The sequence below is a fragment of the Choloepus didactylus genome, chromosome Y, assembly GCF_015220235.1.
Source record: "Choloepus didactylus isolate mChoDid1 chromosome Y, mChoDid1.pri, whole genome shotgun sequence".
NCBI classification, from domain to species: domain Eukaryota; kingdom Metazoa; phylum Chordata; class Mammalia; order Pilosa; family Megalonychidae; genus Choloepus; species Choloepus didactylus.
This window is the reverse complement of record NC_051335.1, coordinates 28,951,055-28,958,306: the sequence shown is the minus strand read 5'-3', so window position 1 is coordinate 28,958,306 and position 7,252 is coordinate 28,951,055.

Below are 7,252 nucleotides of genomic sequence, written 5' to 3'. Positions count from 1 at the left end.
AATACTGACATTCATATCTGCCGAGCTCTAGCTCCGAGTTTCAGGTGTCTCAATGCATTGTTCCAGAGACCAATCAGGTCATACACTAGGGGATCAGCATCTCAAAGTTTAAAGATAGGCATTACAATTCAGGAATATAGTTGACTGCTGTAAGAGGTTACAATCTAGGGACAATTACAGTAATCATGTCCATGATAGGCTATGTTCTAAGATTCAGTTCTGAGTTTGCACATTGTAGCTAGTCCATATTTGCAAGGCATTACAGTGCCTGTGTTTATTTCTGACATACTTCATTCAAATACTGTGTATAGGATCCATTCACCTCATGTGTCTCACAGCTTCGCTCCTTCTCATAGTTGCTCAATATTCCATTGTATACATATGCCACAGTTCACCATTCTGTCCTCAGTCTATGTACCCTTAGGTCATCTCCACCCATTGCAAATCATGACTGCTGCCTCCATGAACATCAGTTTGCAAATGTCCATTCATGTCTCTGCTCTCAGATCTTCAAATGACATACCCCATAATGAGATTGCAGGACCTTATGGTCCTCACATGCTTAACTTTTTGTGGAACCACCACACTGACCTTCAGAAAGGCTACACCATTCTACCTGCTCATCAACGGTAGATAGGTACATCCCTCTCATATTTTCTCCAGCATTTTTTCTCCTATATATATTTTTTCCTACAATTTTATAGAGTTATATTCACATACCATACATTCATCCGCAGTGCACAATCAGTTGTTCATGGTATCATCATAAAGTTGTATATTTATCACCACAATCAGCACTTGAACATATTGATTACAAGAAAAATTGTTTCTTTTTTTAGCAATAATAAAAAAGATGATAAAAAGAAAAATAACATGCCATACAATACAATATAATAGTAAGGACAGAAAATAACACCACTACCAAGAATCCCATATTCCTCCCCAATTTCCCCCCTCATATACACTTATATGCCACATTTTTTAATCCACTAGTCTGTTGAAGGACACTTGGGTTGTTTCTACCTCTTAGCAATTGTGAACAATGCTGCTAAGAACATTGGTATGCAGATGTCTGTTCATGTCACTGCTTTCAGATTTTCTGAGTATATACCAAGAAGTGAAATTGCTGGATCATAGGGTAACTTGATATTCAGTTTCCTGAGAAACCTCCAAACTATCTTCCACAGCAGTTATACCTTTATACATTCCTACCGGCAATGAATAAGATTTCCAATTTCTATAATCCTCTCCAGCATTTGTAGTTTTCTGTGTGTTTAATGGCAGCCATTCTTATTGGTTTGAAATGACATCTCATTGTGGTTTTGATTTGCATTTCCCTAACAGTGAAGTTGAACATTTTTTCATGTGTTTTTTAGCCATTTGAATTTCTTCTTCAGAGAAATGTCTTTTCATGTCTTTTGCCCATTTTATAATTGGGCTGTTTGTACTACTGCTGTTGAGTTGTAAAATTTCTTTATATATGCTGGGTATCAGTCTCTTTTCAGATATATGGTTTTCAAATGTTTTCTACCATTGTGTTGGCTGCCTCTTCACCTTTTTGACAAATTTCTTTGAGGTACAGAAGCTTTTGATTTTGAGGATGTCCTAGTTTGCTAATTCTGTGGAATGCAAAACACCAGAGATGGATTGGCTTTATAAAAAGGGGGTTTATTTGGCTACACAGTTACAGTCTTAAGGCCATAAAGTGTCCAAGGTAACACATCAGTAATCAGGTACCTTCACTGGAGGATGGCCAATGGTGTCCAGAAAACCTGTGTTAGTTTGGAAGGCATGTGGCTGGCATCTGCTCCAAAGTTCTGGTTTCAAAATGGCTTTCTCCCACGATGTTTCCCTCTAGCAAGCTTGCTCCTCTTCAAAACATCACTCACAGCTGCACTCTGTTCAGTCTCTTTGAGTCAGCACATTTATATGGCTCCACTGATCAAGGCCAACCCTGAATGGTTGGGGCCATGCCTCCATGGAAATATCCCATCAGTTATCATCTACAGTTGGGTGGGGCACATCTCCATGCAAACAACCTAATCCAAACATTCCCACTTAATCCCTACTATTATGTCTGCCCCACAAGATTGCATCAAAGAACATGGCTTTTTCTGGGGGACACAATACATTCAAACCGGCACAGAGGAGTTCCCAATTATCTATTTTTTTCTTTCATTGCTTGTGCTTTGAGTGTAAGGTCTAAGAAGCTACCTCCTAATACTGGGTATTGAAGATGTTTCCCTACATTATCTTCTGGGGGTTTTATGGTACTGTCCCATATATTGAGGTCTTTGATTCACTTTAATTTAATTTTTGCAAAGAGTGTGAAGTAGGTCTCCTCTTTCATTCTTTTAGGTATAGATGTCAAGTTTGCCCAGCCCAATTTGTTGAAGAGACTTTTGTGTCCCAGTTCAGTGGATGTGCGGGCCTTACAAAAAATCAATTGACCATGTATCTGGGTGTCTATTTCTGAACTCTGGATTCTATTCCATTGATCAATATGTCTATCTTTGTGTCAATACCATGCTGTTTGGACCACAGTGGCTTTATAGTAGGCTTTAAAGTCAGGAAATGTAAGTCCTTCCACTTCATTCTTCTTTTTTAGAATGTTTTTAGCAATTTGAGACCCCTTTCCCTTCAAAATAAATTGGATAACTAGCTTTTCCAAGTCTGCAAAGTAGGTTGCTGGAATTTGGATTTTAATTGCATTGAATTAATCTTGCTTAGGTAGAACTGACATCTTAATGAGGTTTACCCTTCCTATCCATGAACAACAGAATATCTTTCTACTTTTTAGGTCTTCTTTGATTTCTTTTAATAAAGTTATGTATTTTTCTGTGTAAAGATCTTTTACATTTTTGGTTAAGATTAATCCTAGGTACTTGATTTTTCTTAGTTGATATTGTAAATGAAATTTTTCTCTTGAGTGTTCCTTCAGTTAGGCCATCTCAAGTGTATAGGAAAATTGCTGACTTTTGTGCATTAATCCTGTATCCTGGCACTTTCCTGAATTTGTTTTAAAGCACAAGTAGCTTTGTTTTTGATAGCTCAGGATTTTCCATATATGTGATCATATCTTCTGCAAATAATGATAGTTCTACCTCTTCTTTTCCAGTTTGGATGCCTTTTATTTCTTTGTCTTGCCAGATTGCTCTGGCTAGAACTTCTAGCACAATGTTGAATAATAGTGACAGCTGGCATCCTTGTCTCACTCCCAATCTTATGGAGAAGGCTTTCAGTTTCTCACTGTTGAATACTATGCTCACTGTTGGTTTTTTATACATGCCCTTTACCATATTGAGGAAGTGTCCTTCAATTCTCACCTTCTGAAGTGATTTTCTCAAAAAAGGATGCTGAATTTTGTTGAATAATTTTTCAGCATCTATTGAGATGATCATTTGATTTTTTCCCTTTTGATTTGTTAATGTGTTGTATTACAATGGTTGATTTTCTTATTTGAGTCACCCTTGAATGCCTGGCAGAAACCCCACTTGGTCGTGATGTATGATTCTTTTAATGTGCCTTTGAACTCAATTTGCAAATGTTTTATTGTAAATTTTTGCATCTATATTCATTAAGAAGATTGGCCTTCACTTTATCTTTCCTGTAGTATCTTTATCTGGTTTTGATATTAGAGTCATGTTAGCTTCCTAAAATGAGTTAGGTAGTGTTCCTTTTTCTTCAATGTTTTGAAAGAGTTTGAGCAGAAACGGTGTCAGTTCTTTGTAGGAAGTTTGGTAAAATTCCCCTGTGAAGCCATCTGGCTCTGGGCTTTTATTTGTAGGTAGCTTTTTGATGGCTGATTGGATCTCTTTACTTGTGTTTGGTTTGTTGAGGTCTTCCATTTCTTTCTAGGTCAGTCTAGGTTGCTCATGTGTTTCCAGGAAATTATCCACTTCCTCTAAATTGTCTAGTTTGTTGGTGTAAAGTTGTTCATAGTATCCTCTTATGATTTTTTTAGTAATGTTCCCTTTCTCATTGCTGATTTGGTTTGTTTGGGTCTTCTCTCTTTTTGACTTTTTCAGTCTTGCTAAGGGTTTGTTAATCTTGTTGATCTTCTCGAAGAACCAGCTTTTTATTTTATTTATGCTCCCTATTGTTTTTTGTTCTCCATATCATTTATTTCTCTGTTTAATCCTTGTTATTTCTTTTCTTCTACTTGCTTTAGAATTAGTTTGCTGATCATTCTCTAGCCTCTTCAGTTGTTCATTTAGATCTTTGATTTTAGCTTTTTCTTCCTTTTTTATGTATTCATTGAGAGCTATAAATTTCTCCCTCTGCACCAACTTTGCTGCATCCCATAGTTTTTGATATGTTGTGTTCTTGTTTTCATTCATGTCTAGATAGTTACTGTTCTCTGTTGCAGTTTTTTCATTGATCGGCTGAGGTTTAGGAATGTGTTGTTTAACTTCCACATATTTGTGAATGTTTTGGTTCTTTGGTGGTTATTGATTTCTAGTTGCATTCCATTATGTTCAGAGGAAGTGCTTTGAATAATTTCAATCATTCTAAATTAACTGGGGCTTGTTTTGTGCCCCAGCATATGATCCATCCTGGAGAAAGTTCCAAGAGTGCTAGAGAAGAATGTATATCCTGGTAATTTGGGATGTAATGATCTCTATATGTCTGTTAAGTCTAATTCACTTGTCACTTTGGTTAGGTTCTCAATTTCCTTATTGGCTCTCTGGTTGTTCTATCTGTAGAAGAGAGTGGTGTATTGAAGTCTCCCATGATATTGTGGAAAAATCTATTTCTTCCTTCAGTTTTGCCAATGTTTGTCTCCTGTACTTTGGAGCACTTTGGGTGCATAAATATTAATTGTTATTTATTCTTGGTGAATTGACCCTTTTATTAATGTAAAGTGCCCTTCTTTGTCTTTTTTGATATCTTTGCATTTAAAGTCTGTTTTGGCTGATATTAGTATTACTACCCCTGTTTTCTTTTGGTCACAGCTTGCATGGAATATTTTTTCACATCCTCTCACTTTCAATCTCTTTGGGTTACTGAGTCTAAGATGAGTCTCTTGTAAACAACATATTGATGGATCATACTTTTTAATCCATTCTGCCAATCTGTATCTTTTAATTAGAGAGTTTAATCCATTCATATTCAGTTTTATTACTGTGAAGGCAGTCCTTTAACCAACTATCTTATCCTTTGGTTTTTATTTGTCAGATCTATTTTTTCCCCTCTCTTTTTCCCTTTAAGTTATCCTTAATAATACTCTTCAGCTCTGTGCCATTCTCCAGAGCTCTCTCTCCTTTCTTTTTTTCTCAGCTGGTAGAAGTCCCTTTAATATTTCTTGCTGGTCAGACCTCTTTTTTTTCTTTCTTTCTTTGGCTTTTACAATGGGTATTTATTAGCTTACAATTTGCAGTTCTTAGGCATGAAAATGTACAGTGGGGATTTAATTAGCTTACAATATACAGTTCTTAGGTCATGAAAATGTCCAACTCAAGACATCAACAGGATGATAATACCCAGACTCTGAAGATAGGCTGCTGGCATCTAGGACAACTCTGTCACCTGGGAAGGCACATGGCCAGTGTCTGATGGTCCTCTCTTGGGTTTCATTGCTTTCAGCTTCTGGCTGCTCCTTATCTCAGCTTTTCTGGGGCTTCTTTGAGCTGTCTGGGCTTTTTCTGTGTGTACTTTATCCTTTTATAAAAGACTCCAGTAAGGGGGTTAAGACCCACCTTGAATGGAGAGGGTCACATCTCAATTGAAATAACCTAATCAAAGGGCCCTACCCACAGTAGATCAGCACCCACAGGAATGGATTAAAATAACATCCTTTTCTGGGGTACATAACATCTTCAAACTACTACACTAAGCATATGTTCAACAGAAATGAGTGTATATTTTCACCCAAGGGCATCTATAAAAATGTCCATAGCAACATTGTTCATAATATTCCAAACTGGAGACACCTATATGCATCAACAGTAGAATAGAGAAACAAATTGGGTCTATTTATACAATAGACTACCACTCAGGAATGAAAAAGAACACACTGCTATTACATGCAGCAAAATAAAAGAATGTTTAGCCAAAGAATCCATATGCAAAATATGTGCTGCACAATACCATTTATATGAAGTGCAAATGTGGGAAAACTAAATGATGATGATAGAGGCCAGAATTGCTATTACCTTTGCAGAGCAATGACTGGCAGGAGATAAGAAGAAAACTTCTTGGGTGCTGGGAATGTTCTAGGTCTTGATCTGGGTAATGGGTCACAGAGGTGTAAACCCAGGTACACATTCATTGAGCTGAACATTTAGGATTTGTGGACTTCATTGCATAAAATTATCTCAATTTAAAAATTAAAAAATGAATAAAACAGGAGTAATTAAGCCTACTGTGGTGTATACTAAGTCCTCCACTGAGCACAACATACTAGCATCTGGCAGGGCTCCATTTGAGAGTTCCCTGAAGATCCCACCACCCTGCCACAGCACTGATCATCCCTCCATTCAGTTCCCAAACACCTAGGGAGTACTTACACTGGATAAAGTGACATCGTGGGCACAACACACCAGGTTCTTTGCCTAGCTCTCTCTTCTCTGCTTCACATTTGATGCTCCCATCAGCCCTGGTCTGTTATTCCCTGCCATTCCCCTCCCCCACCTCTCCCTACCCTCATCACTAACAGATGAGCAAATTTTAGACCTGGGACATTCCACAATCCAGAAGCAAGCCCACAGGGAGGGTAGATATCTGGCTTACTGCCTGGAGTGTCCCCTTTAGAATAATCCCACTAAGCTAAACTGGAGAAATGAGAGCTCTCCAGGATACCAATGTGGAAATGTTCATGTTTTCCAAAATGGTATATAGCTTTTTCCTCTAGCCAACACATGTTAGCATATGACAGGAGACTGAATTGTTGGGTTATTCTTAGCACTTTTTTCTTTTTTTTAATTCATTTTTATTGAGATATATTCACATACCATGCAGTCATATGAAGCATACATTCAATTGTTCACAGTACATTATATAGTTGTGCATTCATCACCAGGATTAATTTTTGAACATTTTAATTACCACACCCACAAAAATAATAAGAAAAAAATTAAAGTGAAAAAGAACAATTAAAGCAAAAAAGAACACTGGGTGACGTTTTTTTGCCCTCATTTTTCTACTCATTCATCCATACACTGGACAAAGTGGAGTGTGTTCCATATGGTTTTCCCAGTCACATTGTCACCCCTCATAAGCTACATTTTTATAAAATCATCAAGATTCATGG